This window comes from Alligator mississippiensis, chromosome 1 (genome assembly GCF_030867095.1).
Source record: "Alligator mississippiensis isolate rAllMis1 chromosome 1, rAllMis1, whole genome shotgun sequence".
Lineage (NCBI taxonomy): Eukaryota > Metazoa > Chordata > Crocodylia > Alligatoridae > Alligator > Alligator mississippiensis.
Window position 1 is genome coordinate 304,305,145 of NC_081824.1, and position 22,293 is coordinate 304,327,437.

The 22,293-nt window shown below is 45.7% G+C and overlaps 1 long non-coding RNA gene across 1 annotated transcript; it reads right to left on the reverse strand.

The window, feature by feature from the left end:
• Positions 1–11,409: 11,409 nt before the first annotated feature.
• LOC109283110 (uncharacterized) lies at positions 11,410–17,778 on the reverse strand. The gene is made up of 3 exons (XR_002090170.2): positions 17,456–17,778; positions 16,475–16,669; positions 11,410–14,480 (listed from the first exon to the last, which is right to left on the reverse strand). It is a non-coding gene; the product is annotated as an uncharacterized LOC109283110 (long non-coding RNA).
• Between the last annotated feature and the right edge of the window lie 4,515 nt (positions 17,779–22,293).

Here is a 22,293-nt window from a genome sequence, read left to right on the forward strand (position 1 = left end):
CTGCTGCAGGTGCTCACAGCCCATGTGGGGCTGTCTGGAGCAGGCACAGGCAGCCCCAGGCTGGCTGCAAGCAACTGCAGTGCTGGGCATCAGGCAGGTGAGGGGCTGCTTCCCCCCCCTGCACTCAGCACCACCTTGTAACCCAGCCCCATTGCCAGGTTGGCAGCGGGGCTGGGTTACAAGCTGGTGCTGAGCGCAGGGAAAAGTGGCTCCTTGCTCGCTGTGTGGCCAGTGCCCCACGCTGCAGCCGCTTGCAGCCCATATGGGGCTGCCTGTGCATGCTCCAGACAGCCCCGGGTAGGCTGCAAACAGCTGCAGCAGGGAGCGCTGGCCATGGGGTGGGCAAGGGGCCACTTTTCCCCGCACTCAGCACCAGCTTCTTCCCTGCTGGCAAACAGGGGGTTGGGTCTGTGCGCTGCCCCCGGCCTGTACCGCGGGGCTGGGGGGCACTGGGTGTGAGTGAGTGGGGAGCCAGTGGGAGCAAGGGGTCCCCCACTGGTGTCCTGGGGCAAGTGCCAGCAGGGCCCAGAGCAGGGTGGCAGGAGTGTGGGGTCCCAGCCAGCAAGGGCTCTATGGAGCTGGGCCAGCTCTCCCCTCTCCCTGCTGGTGCAGCCCAGCCCGGCTCCACAGACCCTTGCCAGCCTGCGCCCCGCTTTGGGCCCCACCAGTGCTGGCCCAGGGACATTGCTCCCAAGACATTGGGACATTGGTTCCAATATAGTGACCAGGGGGCAGGGCACCTGTCAAGGGGCGGGGCTACCCATGCGGCCCTCCACAGCCTGCCAAAACTGGGTAAGCGGCCCTCCGCCCAAAATAATTGCCCGCCCCTGGTTTAACCTGCTCTTGAAAACTTCCACAGATCAAGATTCCACAATTTCTCTAGGTAGCCTGGCTACCCTCATAGTCAGAAAGTTTCTCTTAAATTTCCCCTGATGGAGCTTGAGGCTACTGCTCCTGGTCCTGTCTCCTATGGTCACAGGACTTGGAAATTCTTGAAGAGCTTGTAAGCTTTTCTAGGAAATTTCCTGATATTGCAGTTCCACTGACAGAACTGATGATGAACATTTTAGCATAGACAGTAGGGCTGCGCGAAATTTCTCTGGCAGTTTCATTTTGACGCTGTTTTAACTCATTTTGAGCTTGAAACAGCAAAATCGAAATGACACAGAGAGCTTCGAAACAGCCTTGAAACAAAATGAGGCAAGTTGAAACGTTTCAAAATTTTCAAAATGTTTTGAGTTTTGAAGCTCAAGCTGGGCTTGCCTGCACGGAAAAAAGAAACTAAAGTAAGGAGAGGGGAGAGGGAAGGGGGTGAAAGAGTGCTCTCATTATTGACTATGTAGCTGACCAGTGACTGTCCCCCTTCCTTGAGGTCTCTTCCAATCCCAATGCTCTGGGGGAGGGATGGAAAAACTGCATAAAAAGCAGCACTGTTTGAACTGCCCTGCTTTCTGCCTTGGTGTCAGCTGAGTGAGGGCGTACCTTAACACACACACAGTGCCACCCACACATGTCATGAGTGTTGCCTGTCAGCAGCTAGAGGTGCAGGTCCCAGAACCCAGACTCCCCCTGCACCTGTCTCCTTGAAACTGGGCAGGCTTTTTTTGCCTCAGCAGGGGCTAGCAAGCCTGCAGTTTTGACCCCGCTGTGGCTTAACACATACATGTGACATGAGTTTTTTGCTTTCATGACTTTGAGGTGCAGGTTCCCTGAAACCTGTGCACCTATCTCCTTGAAACTTGGCAGGCTTCATGCCTTCAGAAGGGGCTACCATTCCTACAAGTTTCATCCAAATCAGGCCAGAAATGACAAAGTTATAGGCTGTTTCTAGTTTCCCCATTATAGCCTATAGGCAAAACGTCAAAACAGTGTCAAAACAGCGAAAACGGTTTCAATGAAACAAAACAGAACAGCAGTTTTGAATTGAAACAAAATTCAAAATGAAACACTGTTCTCTCGAAACATTGAAATGGAAGTCAAAACAGAATGGTGCCGTTTCACACAGCCCTAATAGACAGAGCTCAAGGGCATTTATACACATATTTTTTGTTCAGTGATGTGCTGGAGATCCACCGCTTCTGAGCAGACTCAATTAATCCGTCTGCTCTGCATGCGAGTTGCTGCACAATGCGCTGCACCACATGCAGTTGTATAAGTGGTGAAATGCACATCAGTGAGGGGAAAACGGTGGCAGTGCGCTTTTGAACTAAAGCACCTCTGAAGTGTTTTAGTTCAAAAGCATACTGCCACCATTTTCTTTGTGCTGACGCGCATTTTGTTGCTTATACAACTAGAAGTGTCACAGCGACTGGCGCTTTTCAAAGTGCCTGGCACTGCGGCATTTGCACATGTAAAAATGAGTGTTTTTACTACTATGCCATCTAGTTTGCTTCAGGCAGGTCTAGCGATGCACTATTAACAATGTTTTTGTCAGCCAAGAGCACATCCACCCTAAGGCTCCCAGCATTGCTAACACTGGTGGAGCTACAGCAGCATTCACAATGCTACAATCTTTTCAGAAAATTGTAATATGGGCTTGGCTTTTGTTAAAGAATCAAAACCCCCGTCCCAAGACTGAAGGATAGAAAAGCAGCAGATCGAGTTTTCAGCATTTTCTGAGGTCGTTACTCTCAAGTCCTCCAGGAAGTCCTCCATCAAAACCAGTGAAGCTATTGATACTGATGCTATTGCTAAGATTAAAAATCAGGTAGAACTCTTCAGTCCTTCTATTTTTAATCATGTGGCCTTTGTGCTTTATAGAATAATAGTAAAATGAAAAAAGGAAAAAACAATGCAACATTTTTTGTGCATCATTAAAACTGAAATATGGTTTCTATTCTAACCACTGGTTGTTAATTTGATTTTCATCACCTTAGAATGGTACAATATATAAGCTCATCAAGAGAGATTCATTACACAATGCACTATAGAAAGGTTGGATCCCCCTGAATAAGCCCAATGGAAAATGCAGCTAAAGTCTAAAGACATTTTTAAAGCTATCAGGCACAAGAGAATACAGTACTTCATTCAGTATAGACAAGGAATTAGACAGGAATGCAAGGAGCTGGGAGGCTGGTAAGGGAAAAGAAAAGGAGAAAGCAGAGAAGAGGATTAATGTCACAGGTCCAATCCCAGGACATTGTTTTAAGAAGGAGTGCTATTTACAGTGTCTGTTGTTTGTTTGTTTCTGAAGTAGCCTGTGAAGACCACTATTTATATGCAAATTTGTCCTTCAGCCCCCTGCAGTTTGTGGGGGGTTGGCTGCCCATCTAAACTGTAGCATTAGAGGCCTTACCTAGGCTAGTGAGCCCTCGCAGAGAGGTCAGTGCAAGGACCTTTATAAACCGGGTGGAGGCCCTATGGCAGAGTAGCTGCATTCCCCTTTTTACTGTAAAAATGTTCTGCCTGCTGGTCCTGTTCAGGCTGATGCCAGAGGCCACAGAAGATGCTGCCCAGATCATAAGGGCCACATAGAATCCACTGTCATGCCAGTCCATAATCCAAAAATTCCCTTTAAATGGTGCAAGGGGGCTGCAAGGGGGAGTAGCCATTACATTGCCAGAAGGAGAAGGGCATTGCCTAGCAAACCTGTGTCCTGGACTAGGTGTAGGGAGCAGATTCCATTTCCGCATCCCTTGTGCACCTGCACAGAAACTGCTTCCTCAGGCTTTATGTGGGTGGAGCGGGTTTCACTGTATCAGAATATGATAATTGTTAATAATCCTTGTTTACACAGCTACATGGAGCTGTGCAGATTTCCTTAATGTCACTCTTGCTGAACCTATTCCAGGCGTGTTGAATCTATTCCAAGAGAGAAGGAGAGTCAGGGTTTTTCCAGCTCCTACAAATAACTTTCCAAGAAGCCAGCAGCAAAGGTTGAATAAACAGCCAGTTATCTCTGCCGTACACAAAGACAAAATTCCAGTGTAGCTGGAACCAATAAGCCAGTTATTTTTTCAATGTGATACAGGGCGTGTGACTAATATTAAGATAAATTTGACAAGAACAGAGTACACAAAGCTGTATTCCTTATGGTGCAACTCCAACATCTGTGAGGGGAGAGATTTGCCATCTTGTTCAGTTGCTGCCCAGTACCACGTAACAATCTTAGGCTTCAGTCTTGCAATCAGATCTGTAAAGGCACATCCACTGAATTCTGCTGGTACATAACGAGGACAGGGACCCAGCAGCTATGCCGGTCTGATTACAGGACTGGAGGCTTGCATTGCAATGTTATATTAACTCTTTTGAAACAAGGCATACATATTTAAAATGCATTGTGAAAACTTATACCTATAATGTGAAAGGAGGTGACATCTCCTTTTCCCATTTAGGCCTTACTCAATACCCACAGAAATCAAGACTAGCTTGGGTGACTTCACTAGGTACTGGATCAGGACTTTAATCATTTATTTTCTTTAACCTACAAAGGGGAAAGAGAAATTGCATTAGATACCCTGCCACAGCCTGAGGGCTGTTTCTGATCCTTCTTTTAAGTTTTTAAAGACTCCGTTTTTATTTACAATTCTTATCTTTATCTTCAGCTCAGAAGAGATTTTTTTTAACTACAGAATTTTGTAAAATTATCTGATAGGGATATCAACATCAAAATTACACTAGTCTCAGATTTTAATCTACTATTGTTAGTAGGTCACTGAATGACTAGAGCTGAAAGAGATTAGATTAAAATATAGTCTTTCTATTGCTTATTTTTGTCATTTGGCAACATTTCTCAGTCAGTTTCCCATTTCGAGGAGTATTACATAATAGTTCTTTTAACTTATTTTAAAGTTTGATCAGTTTCAAGTAGACAGAGTCTTTTTAAAAAATATATCAATAAAATCAGCCTATACTTATGAGCTGGCCCTTGCTGAGTACTAGAATTGATCTAAAGAAACCCACGAACATGTACAAGCACCCTACAGAATTAACTGGATCCACAAATTTCTGTTTTCAAATGAAAAACATATTTAGGGACAAAACAGGAAGTGTTGAACCTCCTCCAGGCAGGGTTGCCATTTTTGTGAAACCCCTACTTTAGATTTATGATAGCTGTTGGCCATGTTGTCATTTCTGTGGCCTTCTGTCCAACGTGGCACTTACAAACATGACAACTGTCACTGACCCAGTTATGAAATATTTAAATAGGACAGCAGAGCCTTTTTGATGGACCTCTGTCTTTTAAGATGCCTCACAAAAGTTATAAGCATCACTGACCCAGCTGTGGCCTACTGTATACTTTTGTTATCACTGAGGCTTTCATTAAGGAATATAGTTCCCTCAGGGTTCACTTCAACCACCTACATTTTAGTAAAACTGCAATTGCCTTGTTTACACTAAGATTTTACAATGTATTAGCTATCTCACTGTACAAGAAACCCTACTTTTCCTTGTACTAACATGGTTCCGCATGCCTTGGCTCTTACCCTGTACATATGAGCCAGAGAGCCCCTTTATCCCCTTCAGCCCCTATCCTCAAACCAGTTATGGGTTGGCAACTCTACTGTATGCTCCCTGCATTCACATTTATTCTGGGAACATTCTTGTAGCTTCTTTCCAGTTCCACCTGCCAGTTAGAAGACAGAGAACCTCTCCTGTACTCAGTTCATCCTAAACATATCAGCTGTATTATTATCCAGTGCAATCTAGATACCCTGCTTGTACTCCATACAGAATGGTAGAGATATTTGTTGTCCTCATACCAGAAGGTGTTCGTTATCATCATACAGCAAAAGACCACAGAGAACTCTACACTCAATAAAGCCAACATAAATTTAATATAGCAATAGATGACGGTTTCAGGCCAAGCAGTGAAGGCTGGGTGGGAATAGTTGGAGAGTTAGTACCTCAAATGAAAATTTCTTCTCTTCTGAGCAATGAGTTATTTTTAAACTATTAAGTTTCAGTAACATGATTTCCCCAAAGGTAAATTTGTGCTATGCAGTCTCAATCTTAACTCTGCCTTCAATTTTTGAGGCTAGGAATATTTCATGTACTGTATTTCCATCTTGTCCCTGTTCATGTCTGATAGTATTAATAACTTGGGGCAGAAGATGTTTATACAGTACTGAGCACCCTGAAGGCATTCAGTAAATATAAATAAATCACGGACTCTATTGCTTTTATAACTAGTAAAAAAAATTTCTGTGCCATTCCTGGATACAAATCTTCTGGACTCTGCTCAGCAACCTCTTGGGAGTGAAACTGGATATGGCATCAGCTTTCACCCAGCTCTTTTAAATACTTGGCATGGATACAGGCAACACAATAGCTGAAGAAGAACTCAAAATCCACAACCTAACCCTTAAAAAGAGGGCATATCCTGAATATTTGGAATGCTCCAATAACCAGGTTTTTTTTTAATGTTGTAATTATACATATTTTGAACAATAAAGTGGAAAAGAAAGTAGCCTGAGCATTCAGAGCACCATTTATAGCAAGCAAAAAACCAAGAGGGCTCAGTCTCTCTCCTGTTCCGGTCACTTAGCTGGCAATGCAAAGAGCTGCTGCAAAGAGCTGGGACTTCCCCTGACATAGGAGAGTTCCCTGCTGATACAAGGCTAAATATCTCTCACAGGAGAACAGGACTGATGCTAGCATATGCTAGCTCACATGTTCTATTCATCACACTGGAAAAGTGCGGTGTAGACAGTGCAAAGCAGACTTAACCAGTCTGTCTGACCCAGGCCATATCTACACTGCAACTTTGCCATACTAGGCAGTGGCATGCCCAAATACGTTTCTTTGTAGGCCACCTGTAGAACCAGAAATAATGTAAGGCAATGGTGCTCAATCTATGGCCCATGGCCCAGATCCAGCCCACAGAACTATGTCATCTAGCTCAGTGCTTCTCAAACTATCTGATGTGGTGGACTGGCAGTTTTTTTTCCAGTGGGCCAGGGACCGGTGCCCGGTTCAGCCGGTGGCAGCAACTGCATGTAACAGCGCTACACAAATGTGCGACTGGCTGTTTCTTTCTCTTTCCTCACCTCACACGATGTGATGTCACCTGGAGTGTTGGAACGTACGAAATGTGGCGCTATGACATATCAATGTTATGCTTCTGAAAATATATTTCTTTCTTTCCTGGCAACTGACTGCAGACCGGCGACCGGTGGCTCATGGACCGGCACCGTTCCGCGGACCACCACTTTGAGAAGCACTGATCTACCTCACAGGTCTGGAAATTTTCAGCAGAGGAGCAGTGGCTGTATTAATAGCTCTTAGAGCCACAGCAATTAGCACTACCACCTCCCCCCACCACCAAATTTCTGGACTTGTGGGAAGTCCCAGTAATGTAACTGGAGGGGAGCAGGGAGAGGTGACCAGGGCAGCAGCTCCAGGTCCTGCCTTTGTGTGTGTGTGGGGGGGGGGGGTACAAAAGTAGCTCCCATCATCAGCAATCCCTCAATTTGAGGATGATCTCTATCATGGCTCATTGATCCATCTTGAGGTCTTTAGAAGCTGCAGATCTTTCCACAGGGAAGAATAGGATGCAGACTAGGATTTCTCCCCTTTTCCTTCCTCCACTCTTTCTTCTTGACTTCAAGGGCAAGATGCTTTATCTCAAAACAGGCTGATGGCTGGTTGAGATTGCAGCACTACTGGACTTAGTTAGTGTTAGTTCAACCCCTTCGTGAAGCCAGTGTTCTGCCTACTCAGGATGCAGCGGGCCTGCACTGTTAAGATTTGGTCTAGGAACACCATGGTCCAGTTTGCTCAGATGGAGTGTTCTCTCCTGCCATGTCTTGGTGTTACAACATAATTTTCTGGGAGTTGGAGAAAATGGACCAATGATAATTCCAAGAACAATAGGCCAGTCTTCTTATGGGGCTCCAACCTCCCCTCTACCCCACCCTTGCCACACCAGTTGAAGTATCACGTAAATTCCCGGCTCAAAAGGTCTCTCTTCACCTTCTATAAGTACCGGCAGGATATGATGCTTAGGTACGTGTAGACTATAAAAGGAAATAATTGCACAGATCACTTTCTGAACAGAGTCCTCCTCAACTCAATATTCAGAGGTCCACTCACTCCATGCAGCTCTGTGTTCCCTGGGCTTGTCAGTTCTTCAGTGACTAAGCCTACAGGACACACAATTTTACCTGGCACTTTTTGGCAGCCACCTGTCCTTATACAAGGCTTAACCAAGCAAAGGAAAAAGAAAAACAAGGAGCAACGAAAAAAATCAGTCTTCGGCTTTCCACTGCTTTGGGGTGAGACCCTGATCTCTTATATAAACTCTGATTCTTCCCCTCACTGGGCACAGGTCCCCTTTCTGGGCTCCTCACCCATCCAGTGTCTGTAACTAAAGTCCTTAATGTGGCCATGGAAGGTGTATTTCTTCTTGAAAACATGCACAACTAATAATTGAAGCAAACAAATGGGAAATCACCAGTGATACTGCTCACCATCCCATCTCCACACTTCATACATCCACAATGAGTCTGCTTCCTATGCTCATCACAGGTAATCCACCCTGGGTAAGTAGTTGGGGCTCAAATCCTCTTCCTTCCCCAAGACGGCTCCTTAGTATTAGTGGGTGACCCTTTGGCCACCTTCTGCTGCTTGCAGGCACTTTAGCTCCTGCCTGCTGGAGGACTCTGACATCTGGCTTCCAGTAGCTCTGGAAGTGTCTCTGAACCACAGTTCAGTGCCATCCTTTTTGTATTGCCCCTTGCTGGGGACAGAAGTAACACTGCCGGGTGCCTCTCCTCCAATCCAGAGTGAGAGGCCACGTCTCAGGCATGGTGCAGGGTGTTGGTTCTGGGACCAGGTAAGTGCAGGGCTGCTTTGCTGCCTTTTCTGGTGTTTTTCTTTGATCTCCCATGGCTCTTTCTCTCAGTTAGCACCCAGCTCCTCCCAGCTCATGATACTGTTTTCTTGAGGTATGCCTTTAATGTGTCCTTGTGGCATTTCCTCTGGCCACTGTGAGATCTTATGCCATTACTAAGCTGGGAGTAGAGATTATTTGGGGAGTCAAGAGTCAGGCATCTGCATATGATGTCCAGTCCAGCAAAGTTGGTGCTTAAAGATCACCAACTCAATGTTGGTAACATTGGCTTCAGCAACAATGCTGGTATTTGTGTGGTGACCTTCCCATTTGATGTGGAAGATTTTCCAGAGGCATCGTTGGCGATACTTCTCCAGGCTCTTGAGATGACAGTGTAGGGCACTCATGTTTCACATCCGTAGAGGAGGAGGGGGGTGATGAATGCACTGGAGACCTGGATCTTGGTGCCTTTCCAGAGATCATAATGAATAAAGATGCACCAAAGCAATTTCCTAAAGGAGGTACTGATGCACCAGATCCTGTGCTGGATCTCCTCATCAATTTTCACTCTCTAGGAGAGGTGTCTATTGAGGTAGGGGAAGTGCTCAACTACCTCCCCAGGGTCTTTCCCTCAACGGTATTTTGGGGAGGGTGGTCACACTCTTGGCCCAGGACAGGCTGATGAAGCAGTTTAGTCTTCTCAATGTTGAGAGAGAGACCCAAATTTTGGTAGGCTTCTCAAACAAGATACAGCACAGCCTGGAGGTTTTCCTCTGTATGCACAAGGATGGCATGGTAATCAGCATATTTAAGGTCAAGGATGGCTTGATGAGTACTTTGGTCTTTGAGCAAAAACAGATTGACAAGCCCTCCATCCATTTGGTATCCAATGTCATCTGGAAGAAATGCAATCCTTAAAGAGAACCAGGATGACTGTCAAAAAATAAAGACTAGAGTTGGGGCGATGACACATCCTTGCTTGATCCCAGTTCAGATTACAAATGTATCTGTCTCCAATCCACTATATAGAACAATTACAGTCATCTGGTTGTGGATAAGCCTCAGGACCTTAACATACTTTTCAGGGCTTCCAAATCTGGCCAGTACTTTCCACAAGGCTTCATGATTAATGGAATCAAAGGCCTTAGCACTAGGCCTGTGTGAGTCGGCAGCTATTTGATCCGGCTTCAGATCTGGCTGCTTCAGATGCCAGGGATCTGATCTGGAGCTCTGGACCAGGTTTTTGCTTCAATCTGGCTAAAGTGGATTGAAGCTTCAGAGCCACCTCAGAGATCTGGCCATAGGGTATAATGGGGAATCAATTAAATATCTATAACTTTGTTGTTTTTTGTCTGATTTGGATGAAAATTACACGGGTGGTAGCCTCTCCTGAGAGCATGAAGTCTGTCAAGTTTCAAGAAGATCAGTGCAGGAGTTTGGGGGGAACTGCACCCCAAATTCTTGAAAGAAAACTCATATCACATCTATGTGTTACAACACAAGGGGTGAACACTGCAGGGGTGGTAGCCCCTGGTAAGACCACAAAGCATGCCATGTTTCAAGAAGATCGGTGTAGGGGTTTGGGGGGAACTGCACCTCAAGCTGTGGACAAGCAAAACTCGTGACATGGGTGACACTGTGTGTGTTAAGGCACAGCAAGGTGAAAGCTACAGGGATGGTAGCCCCTGCTGTGGCCACAAAGCCTGCCAGCTGTCGAGGAGATTGGTGCAGGGCTTCTGGGTTCTGGGGCCCTGTACCTCTAGCTGCTGACAGGCAAAACTCGTGATATGGGTGCTTGTGCAACTGACTGTCTGTCTTGGGGCAGTTGATTGTCTGTATTGATTATTTCCTCTCCTTAGTCTCTGGTTCTGTAAGTCTTAATTGATGCTAATTAACTGGTTACATTGAGCTGGTCCCTGAGTGAATCATGATTGGTAACTGGTAACACAGTAGCTTAGCAGCCAGGCCTGCAGTAGTTCCCCCCAAGACAGAGACAGTCAGTTGCATAAGCACCCATGACATAAGTTTTGTCTGTCAGCAGCTAGAGGTGCAGGGGCCCAGAACCCAGAAGCCCTGCACCGATCTCCTCAACAGCTGGCAGGCGTCATGGCTGCAGCAGGGGCTACCATCCCTGCAGCTTTCACCCTGCTGCAGCTTAACACACACAGTGTCACCCATGTCATGAGTTTTGCTTGTCCGCAGCTTGAGGTGCAGTTCCCCCCAAACTGCTGCATTTATCTCCTTGAAACTTGGCAGGCTTCATGACTTGAGCAGGGGCCACCTCTCCTGCAGTTTTCAGCCTGCTGCGCCTTAACACATACAGGGTCATCTATGTCACGGGTTTTGCCTGTCAGCAGCTTGAGATGCAGTTCCCCCCAAACCCCTGCACCAATCTTCTTGAAACTTGGCAGGCTTTGTGGCCTCACCAGGGGCTAGCATCTCTGCAGTTTTCACCCCCCTGTGTTGTAACACATAGACGTGACATGAGTTTTCTTTCAAGAATTTGGATGCAGTTCCCCCCGAACCCCTGCAACTTGAAACTTGGCAGGTTTCATGCTCTCAGCAGAGGCTACAACCTCTGCAAATTTCATCCAAATCAGACAAAAACAACAAAGTTATAGATATTTAATTGTTTCTCCATTATACCCTATGGCCAGATCTCCGAAGCGGCTCCAAAGCTTTTACAAAGCACTTTGGAAACTACAAACCACTTCGGAGAGCCTAACGAAGCCAGTGCTTTGATCCAGACATGCTGCTTCAGACACCGAAGAGTCTGAAGCTTCTCCAGATCCGAAGCATGGTCCGAAGTCTTGCACAGCCCTACTTAGTAAGGTCAATGAAAGCCATGTACAGGTCCCGATGCTGTGCCTGACACTTTTCTTGGACCTGATGGGCAACAAAGATGATGTCAATTGCCCTAGGAAAACCACACTGAGATTCTGGCAGGACTTCCTCGGCAATAGGTAGAAGACAATTCAGAATAATATGGGAAAAGATTTTGCCTGTTATGGAAAGGAGGGTGATACCTTGATAGATCCCACACACAGACTTATCCCCTTTTTTGAAGATAGTCATGATGTTGGCATTCCTCAGGTCTCAGGGATCTCTCTGTTGTTCTAAATTTGGAGAATAAATTTGTGGAGTCTCAGTACCAATTCTTTACTTCCAGCCTTGTAAATTTCAACAGGTATGCCATCCGGACCAGTAACCTTGTTGTTCTTGGTTTTCTTGATGGCATGCCAGACTTCATTTAGGATAGGGGATGCTAGGTGATGGACTCAATGGTGATATCTGCCACAGACAACTCACAGTTCAGGAGTGCCTCAAAGTGCTCTTTCCATCTAGCTTGGATAGATTAATTGTCTTTGAGGAGTGTTAACCTATCCTGCAATCACAGGAAAGTAGGACTGTGGAAAGCTGGGCCGTAGATGGTTTTTATTGCCTGGAAAAAAACTATGCATGTCACATTTGTCAGCATAGAGCTGGATCTCCTTGGCTTTGTCTTGCCATGACTGATTTTTGATTTCCTGGATCCTCCTTTGAGCTTCAGTTTTGAGGAGCTGATACATCTCCTTCTTCTGCTGAGATGAAGTGTCACCTTGCCAAGCAGAATGAGCTCTTCTCTTCCGGTTGAAGAGGGTTTGAAATTCAGCACTGGTCTCATCGAGCCAGTCTTGGTGTTGAGAGGTGATATAGGCAATGGATTCAGCACAGGCCTATGGATGGAGGTTTTAAACCTCTGCCAAAATTCCTCAATTCCTTTGTTTACAGACAAGGCAGAGAGCTTTTCATGGAGACAATGTTAGATCCTTACAGACCTTCAGGTCTTGAAGGTCACCACAGCAGTAACTGACTACATCATCATCATTGGCACAGTGGTAGTTGGTACTGCCCTGTGTGTAGCAGCTGCCCTGGGGAACCTCGTGGACCAGGTGACATAACTCTATGTACTGGATCCAGTCAGCATGAAGGTTTAGTCTGCAGCCCAATTTGGCATGTGGGGCCAGTCAGTGGGCTGGATTGGGCTGGAGTGTGGGGTCAATTCAACTCTGGGTCCAGCACATGGTTTTGGTCCACAGAGTCATTAGCGTCCTGATTCAGTATATGGGGCAGGTCTGTGTGACAGGATCAGGCCAATGTGTGGGGTCAGCCTGCAGCCAGATCTGAAAAACAAACAAACTGTAGCCATGGACTGGCTAGATCCAGCGTGGACCAACCCCACACACCAGCCCAATCTGGTCCGCACACCAACCCCATGTCACTAATCTGGCCTACAGAACTAGGTGGTTTGACACTTCAGGTATAATTACATCCACATAGTGCTGCAGGAGGGCTAATTAACACAACTACATGCAGATTGAGCTGCCCTGGGGCTAATTAACTTGCCTGCAGTCAGGCATGATGTTACTGATCCATAGGTAAAAAAACTCTAGAACAGGGGTATTCAACCTCCAGCCTGCGGGCCAGATCTGGCTCTCAGGCACTAGTCTATGGGGCTCCCCATGAGTTTGAAAACTTGGTCGGGGGTGGGGGGGGGTGGGGGCAGTGGTACTATTCTCTTATTGCCAAATTTCCAGATCTGTGGAGAATGCTGAGCCCTCCATACCAGATCGTATGTGCAGGGCAGTGTGCGCTCCAGTCCTGGAGTGTGGGGTTAGGTGGGGGCAGCACTAGGACCCACAACCCAATCCCAGTGTGTCAGGCCCAATTCCAGCACATGAGGCCAAGAGTGGGCAATACTGGCCACCAGAGCCCAATCCAAATGCATGGGGCCCCATGACCTGAGCCCAGCTTATGGGGTTGAGTAGGGTCAGTACTGGGCCTGAGCTTGATTCTGGCATGTGAGGACCCAAGGACCTATCCCAGCATGTGGGGCCAGGTGGAGGCAGAGCAGGGCCCAATCCTGGTATGCAGGACTCAATTCACCTGTGGACTAGCCCAGCATCACTCTTCCGGCCTACAGGGCCAAAACCTTGAGCACCACTGCTCTAGAGGATTCTCTGGCTCCCTTGAAGGTAGGCAGGGGAGGAGGTGGATGCCACAACCATTAGGGAATGATGAGAGGGAAAGGGTTCCTGGCGAGGAGAGGGGGAATGGAGATTCCCAGCTGAGGGAGCTAGCTGTGACTGAGGGGAGGTGGACCCTGGGAAATTTTCACAGGAATTTTTATGGGGGCTGAGTGGTAGTGTAAATGCAGGGTAAGGATTTTTTCAGTTTTGTTCTGTTGTCAAAGCATTTGATCACCTTTTATTTTTCATATCATTTGCTCTTCCTTGTCATAAACCCTTTTGTTTTTCTGTTACTTTACCAAAATACCAGTGGCAAATCATGATTTCTGGGCAAATTAATAACCTGCACATTCCCATTCAGCAGAGTGGGGGACCAATACATTTACACAAACCCAAGGCGTAATGCTGGGAGCATCCAGACACCCAGGGTTTTGTCACACCCAGGCATGGCTACTCTGTGTCCAGTTCAGTGGAGCAGTGCACAGCATTTCAGCCTCATGCTGCCTGGCACAGTAAGTCTGCAGTGCAGATATGACTTCAGTTAAAGCGACAGGCTTAGGTGTGTTTCATCTCACCCCCATCACCTGCACATGAAATCCTTCCACCATCATGTTATACCCACATTAAAACTTCTTTCAGGTGCTTGCAGTTCAGGGTACTTTTCATAAACCAGGCAAACAAAGGGTATGCAGGGCTCCCTACAAAAGAGGCAAAGAAACATAAATGCCAAATCTCCTCACTGCCCTAGTGTCATGCACCTTTCCAGTTCTTCCCCTACTGGTATTAATGAACCTGCCCTTAAGGTTGACCAAACACTTCATAATAGAGCAGAATCCTTGCTGGTTGATATATTTACGTGGAAGGCAAACTGGGAGCATATGTGACACCAGTGGCCCCAGCATATCTTGGGATGCCCAGTCCCTCAAAATCAGCTATTTTTCCAGCATATTAATTATATTCAACATGTGAATTAAAACCACCAAGTATTAATTGCTGCACAAACCTCCTCCCCTACTATAACACCAACAGTTGACCTGCCAAGCAGGTTATATAGGACCATAGGACTGTAAAGGGGCCTTCTGAACCATTGGATCTGATCCCCTGTGTTCATAGGCAAACATTTACTCAAAGTTTTCCCCAAATCACCACTTCAGGCACTCCTACACAAATACAAGGTATAAAACTAGAAACATGTAAAATCATAAGATGAGGGCACTGCCAACACTCTGCCACTGCTATAACAGAGAAAAAATTGGTTAGCCATGGGCCAGTAGTGGTTTGGGGCAGTTGACATCCAGTTGGCAACAGCAACCTGATTCTGGCCTGGTGGGTACTCCTTCATGTGTGTGCCCTGGTGCTGGCAGGTCAGGGCAAGCTCTTCACCCAGCTCCATGAAGGTCTGTTCCACCTCACATGGAACAATCTGGAGTCACGGATGGTCAAGTCAGGTGTGCAAAACAATGCGACCCAACTCACTGTGCTACCTGGTCCACACCAGATGACCCAGCCTATATATTAGATCCACAATGACTGCAGCATTAAACAGATGTCTCCAATCTGCTATGAATGAAAATCCCTCTTGTTGCTGCCACGGATCAGAAACTGCTGTTGAAAAGCTATCCACCATGTTGCAGTACTTCTATCTATCTCCTGCTTCAATGACATTTCAGCCACAAGCAGGAACAATTCATGCAGCCATACTGTATCTCTGGCTTCGCAGTGGCTGGATGGGACCGAAGCCAGGAGTGTGCAGAAGTGGAAGTGCCTCAATAAAGTGCACTGGTAGACTAAGAACAGTCCACATAGAAGCCCAGGAGGGATGGACACTGCCATATGAAGAAGCAACTCCTAGGGTATATCTATACTGCACAGTGTGCTTCTATATAGAGATACTCAAGGTAGTTGTAAACAAGCTAATTTTTGAACCAGAAGCAATGTAGCCATATTAACATAGCATTCTGCCTGACTTACTCAGCCCTGCTGAGAAACCAAGCATATTAACCCAGATGGAGTACTGCAGTGATACAACTATACTGCCTCTAGCATGCAACCTAGCTTGTTCAGAGATCTCTTGGCTATCCCTGCACTGCACTGCATCATGCTATAAGCAGACTTATTGCAGCTCATAGTGATGCTAAGAACTTGCTTAGTACATGCCCTCGGCCTCAGCAATGTCCTATGGACAAACTCCAGCATCCATACTGCTAATGTAGATATGGCCACATAGATAAAGACTATGTACAGTTTTACAGAATGGATACATGGGGGTAGGCTTGTTAATCATCACAGGTCTGCATGCACGTGAGCCCAGACACAGGTATGCTCTGAAGTGTGGAGATAATCTAAGCTCTAATTCAATGCATTTAGCATGTTTTAAAGGCAGTATATTCCTTTCAAGTGTACTGGGTGGAACATGTTAGCTAGTACACTAACATCAGACTTATTCTCCTTGTCCAGATAATGCCACAGAGACCACCCACTGGGGCAGGGATGGGCAATTATTTTGGGCAGAGGTCCACTTACTGAGTTTCAGCAAACCATTGAGGGCCGCATGACAGGCAGCTCAGGGCACAGTAACATTAATTTTCTAAAATGTTTAGGGGCCCCGTGGGCCGGACAGAATGGCCTGGCGGGCAGGGGAGGGGTGGGAATGCATCTCTGAGCATGGAGTGGAAAGAGGTGGAATTCTTACCTCCCTCGATTTAAAAAAGTCTCCAGATGCTGCTTCTGTGGCATGGTCAGAAATGGGGATGTCACCACTCCACTGAACCTGTTCTGGATCCTCCTCTGAGTTTGGCTTTGTGGTGCTGAGTGCAACTGCATCCTTTCTCAGATTCTCAGGCTGATGTGTAGCTTATGCATAATGGAGGGTCGACAGATTTTCCTGCTGAAGAATATAAAGCCTTTACACAATCCCAGCTTTTAAGATGTGGCTCAGAAAAAACAAACAGTTTTTGAATGTGCTTTGACTCTCATGTTTTCAATGGAATCACTGAAATTGCTGCAAGATGAGGGTTGCTTACATTAAACTTTGCACCTAACTCAAGAAAAAAACAGAACTACACAAAAGCAACTTCCAGAATAGCCTCACAAAGTACTCAAAATGCTATAAATCCTTAGCATATCCACAAACCCACTATCGTTATGCTGTCCACTGCCATCACATTACAGCCTTAAAAGGGAATATTTGTGGGAGGAAAACATCCTAAACTTCCATTCTAATTATATCTGTGTTCTGTTTGTGACTGTGGAGTCTATGCATGTGTGTCCAAATACCTGACACACAAAGAGCTATATTCTCTATAGCTTGTATGCCTTTTACCGTGAACACCACAGGATACAAAATACAAGTATAATGCCAACAAAAGTTGTAAGATTCTCTCTTGTTTATTACAGAATATTTTTGCTGCAATCAAATGGCCCAAAATGTGCTGAGTTGTGCGGGGACTGCTTTGTGCCCTTTCAGAACGTAGGGAGTGGCTAAACGTAAACCTCTGAGAACCAGGAAGCAACAGTTAAGGTAGTACAGAATTAAACCTCTTAAACCAGTTAAAAACCAGAAAGTTAAAGGTACATAATGCTCCTGATAAGCACCCTTAATTCTGCTCTCCTACAGGTATCAATAGCTACCTTGAATAGTTTAATATGACTTTTACAAAAGTTAACACATTACCAAAAGGAATGGCATAGTCTCCATCTCCTGGTGTCTTCAAATCAAGACTCCATGCCTTACCACAGAGCTGCTGAACTTCTAAGCAGTGGGGGCTGCACGCCTCGGGTGGCTTTACGTCTCACAGGCCACACCAGCACAAGCCATGGGCTCCCTGGGCCATACGCCATGTGGGCGCCCCAGCCTCACCCTTAGGCACTTCCCAGCTGTGGGGTGCCTTACTATGCTGTGCCACGAAGGAAGCCTGAGCTGAGTCATGCCACCCTTCCCCCTGGGGTGGGGGCAAAATGTGAAAGTTGGAGGAGGGGGAGCCTGGAAACCTGGGCTGCTGCTGCAGCTGGAGCAATGGGAGGAATGGTGGCCAGTGATTGGGTGGAAGCGTACGGGCTGTAAATTAACCCCTTGTGGACCATGTGTATCCCCAGAGCCACCAGGTGGACAGCACAGCCCTACCAGATAATGCTTTAGTCTATTACAAATTCAACAGAGAAGTAACAGAATGAAATTCTTTGACTCACCTTATACAGGAGGTGAGACTATAGTTCCCTCTGGCCTTAAAATATATCAGTCTACCATCAGTTGACATGAGGAAGGACTAAGAGATGATCCTATGGTTTGTCCTGTATTCCAAAGATTCCAGGATCTATCTGTACATGCTCCTCTGCATTCATTGTATTAGTTATAGATACACTGACTGGGGGCAGGGGATGGGAATAGACTGGCACAGCAGACAAGGATAAGAAGAGAGGTACACTCATACCTTAAGAAACTGAGTGTGCTTCCTTTCAGCCACTGACCAGCACCTTGCTTTACTTTGATAATACTCAGTTCCCTGGTTCAGGAAACATAATTACATTATCCTAACTGCTTCTAGATTCTTTCAGCTTCCCTCTATTTAATCAGTGCAAATTTCTTTGACAGTAGTTTCAAAGTAAAACCTCAGTCTGCATTTGATATTTTAGAGCACTTTGCAATATTGCTGTTAAACCAGAAATTTTTGTTTTAGGATAAAACTTTCAAGACAGAATACTGGCAGAGAACAAGGAACAGGCACAGAACACCTTATCTGAACTTTTCCAGTGTACAGGGACACTTCACATTCATTGATCCCAGCACATGACTATACTGAAACTAAAACTATACAAACTGAAATCAGTTTGGGAAGGATCAGAACTGTAGGCTGGCCTTCATGCGCGCATAGAAGTTAAAGATAAGTTACTTATGTTAAAGTAACTGGACTTCTTCAGTAAGTCCATATGCACATTCCCAGTGGGTGCACATGCATGTCATGTTTGAGTTTGGAGACATTTTGGTCAGAAAATACAAGTCTGGCACATGTGCACCCTGCCTTCTCTTATGCCTGACACTTACCTAAAGTGTACCTACTAGTACTTCACTCTCCTTTCAACTGCAGAATCCAGATACACAGGACTCCAAGGAAGAGGAGAGGAAAGGTGGATTGAAAATGTGCACATGGCCAACACATCTAAAAAAATCCAGTAGCTGAAGTCTGTAACCCTCAGGCCATAGCCCTATGTGCGTTGTCTCCAGCGCAGAGAGTAGCCATCTGTCACTATAGTCATAGATGGCTACGGAGATGGTGAAGTGGGCTTCTTTATAAAATTTGCTGGGTTCTTCCACTATGGAGGACAGAACTAGTAAGGAGACCCTCACAGGCATATCCTGAGATTATTTGCCTGGAGCATATAATGATCTTAATCAGTTCCACGTGCACCGAAAACGTAGTCTAGCATGACGTGACAGATGGGAACACAAGACCATCTGAAAGAACAACAGAAGATGACAGAACCTCTATTAGTGGGATCAGGTTTGTTAAGCTCTGAAATCTGTTGTGAGGGAAGTCTGCTGTGGCTGATGTACAGTGCACTTAAATCTCTGTGCTGATATGGGGTCTCATTTTCGGGTGTTTGTTTTCAGCTCCAACTTTCAGAAAAAATGGAAGATGGTTCAAAAGGCTTCAGACACTTGCAGAGACTGCCTCGTTCACTAGGCAGCTACCTTGTTTCTTCTGAGTTGGGTTGCATCTACTTTATGCACTTTCCTGAACACCCTTGAGGCTGTTGACAGATCAAGGGCTGAAACCTTATACTGGTGTGTTATTTTCACTTACCACAAAGCTCAGATACATCCTATATGATGGAAAAGTAGAAGCAAACATCTTGAAGACCAGCTCCCCTAGTTCTGGGGAAGATACATCATCATCTTGAACTTTAGCCTAAGAATAAACTTTTTTTTTTTCCTTCCAGGTCCAAGATGTGTTCCCATCCTCTTTTTTATTTTAAATTAAGAAGTAACCACTATGGAATTCTTCTCCCTTGTGCTTATAGGGGTATCACTTCCATCAACCCAAACGAGAGAAATGAAAGCCCTCCTGTTTCAACAGGATCTTGTGAGAAAGGACCCAGGAGAGGGAAAAGCAAGAGAGGTTGGGGAGGCACTGACTTGAAGTGAGTGGCATAACCAGTTGGATGGTGCCCAAGATAGTGCCCTGGTTTCAAGTTAATGGAAGATTTGTGGTGGAATAATGTTGGGAAGTAGAACTGTAATAAAATACCAGCTTTTTTGTTAGATATTTTTACAAGCTCTAGGGTTATTTTTGCGCTCCATAATAATACGGGAATATATGTCCCTGGAATGGTTTGGATCTCTTAGTGGTGCCATCAAAATGATTGCTTATGTCTCACAATGTAGTGATATGACAAGGATGTTGTGGGGGGGGGGTGGTCTCCATTTGTGGAAGCATTGTCTTTTCTTTAGTTCCTTTAAGAATCTGTAATGAGAGAAAGAAGACTGCAGGGTCATTCATTGCAGGAAATCCTGGTGCTGCCTGCTATACTTTCTTTTACTAAGGTATGGATGTCCAAAGAATGGAACATCTCCCTACAGAGCCAAATCTGTCTTGATGCTGAACAACTCTTGCTCGCTTGGACAGTGGATCTTCAACTGTAGTCTGTGCTTTGCAAGGAAACCTCAACTCTTTGGACCATGATGACATCTGCACAGACATCACTGTAGGCTTGAGACACGGTCAATAAGTGAAATACCATGATGACAGGTGCAGATTGTGGACCTAACATAAACCTAAATTATGGATATGTGCTTGCATAGACTGAAGTGCTTAACATATAATAATAAGCAGTGGCATGGGAAAGTAGAATAAAGTCTGTTACTCAAGGCCACCAGTATTGACCTAGGCCAGGTAAAGATACTTGCTTTTTGGAAAGCGCTGATAGTAGTTAAAAGTACTGTAACAACTGTAGTACCTTGATGTTTTATTTTTTAATGAGAAAAATGGAATTATATCTAGGTAGTTCAAAGCCTATTAAACAATAGTGTGTTCTTGTTAACTGAGTACAGTGTGATGGAAATGTATAATCACTTATTGCTAGCCTTGGCCATTTTAAGGGGCCTATGCCAGGCTATGAAAATGCAGATAAAGCAGGAAACCCCAAAAGTCTATTTCTGAGTGACCATAGAGCAAGCCTTTCCACTTTGCTTGGTCAGCAACGGAAAGAAAGCAATTAAGACATGCAGCCAAAACCAGATCAAAATAAAACAGAGCAAAAGGCCTGAAAGAAGATATTATAAAAGAAGGCTTTATATTAGATAATCCAAAATCACTGTATCATATTTTTAGCTTAAAAATAGGGTTAGGAGTAGTAGTGATTAATATAGCCAATTGTATTAGATGCAGCTTTGTTATAATAGATGATATGTTTGTTTTAATTTCCTTAGACAAGTTATAGAAACAAAGCAGCCTTGTCAGTAAAGACCATGAACTGAGATGAAAAGAAAACAGGATGACAGCAAACAACATTCCATGATGGTGAGGGAGGGAGATAAGTAATCCTCCTTTTCAGAATTGTAACTTTCACAGGGACATAAATCTCAATTAAGTGACACCTTCCAAGTCCAGAAAAGAACTAATTCATTTCTATTCCAAAAGCTTCAGTGAAACAACAACAGCTTAAAACACAGAGGGGAGTGCAAAAAGGTGAACTGTGAGGGAACAGTTTGCAGGGAAAGAGCCAGTTATGAGAAGAGCTTACTAGAGCAGGGGTTTTCAACCTTTTTAAAGGAGTGTACCCCTTCTGGGTACACTTTTGGTGAAGCCGGGGGGAAGAGGGGGTGGCTGGAAGCAGAGCAGGGGGCAGAGGGGGGTTGGCAATGGCCAGACATCAAGGGGTAGGGAGGGAGGTAGTGGTGGTTGGACACAGAGTGGTGGGGGGGCTTGCACGTGGCAGCAGTGGCATGGGGTGGTGGATTGCAGCAGCAGCTGCCACGTGCAAGCTCCACCTCCCCTGGTGTCTGGTTGGCCAGGCAACGCCTGTGTGGCCCACAGAGGGGAGCCGCTGCCCTCGCCCCACCCAGCCCTGCTCCTGGGTGGCAGCAGTGCTGGGTGGAGGGTGGCAGTGCGCTGTCCCCGCCTGCCTGCACATACCCACTAGCCCCTTCCAAGTACCCCTCGTTGACAACACCTGTACTAGAGCAAGGGGCCAGATTGCTGTATTTGGGGGCCAGAGCCAAAGGGGTTCCCTTCCTAATGTCTACAGCATGCATAAGGATTTGGTTTTGTTTTCTTATTTGTTTTTGTTTGCATCTTAAAGATCCTGTTTTAGTTGGAAGGAGTGGCTGAGGAGTCCTCGGGGAGCAAATCTGCCTGCAGAAACCAGCAGGCTAAGCTTATACAACTATGTCTAGAACTGCCTGCAAGCTGGTCTCATCCACCAGCTGGCCTTCCAACACTACCAAAGGGAATTCTTTGCTGGAGTCAGATAGCAGCTTGTCCATAAAAGATCTCAGCCTCTCACAGACACAGA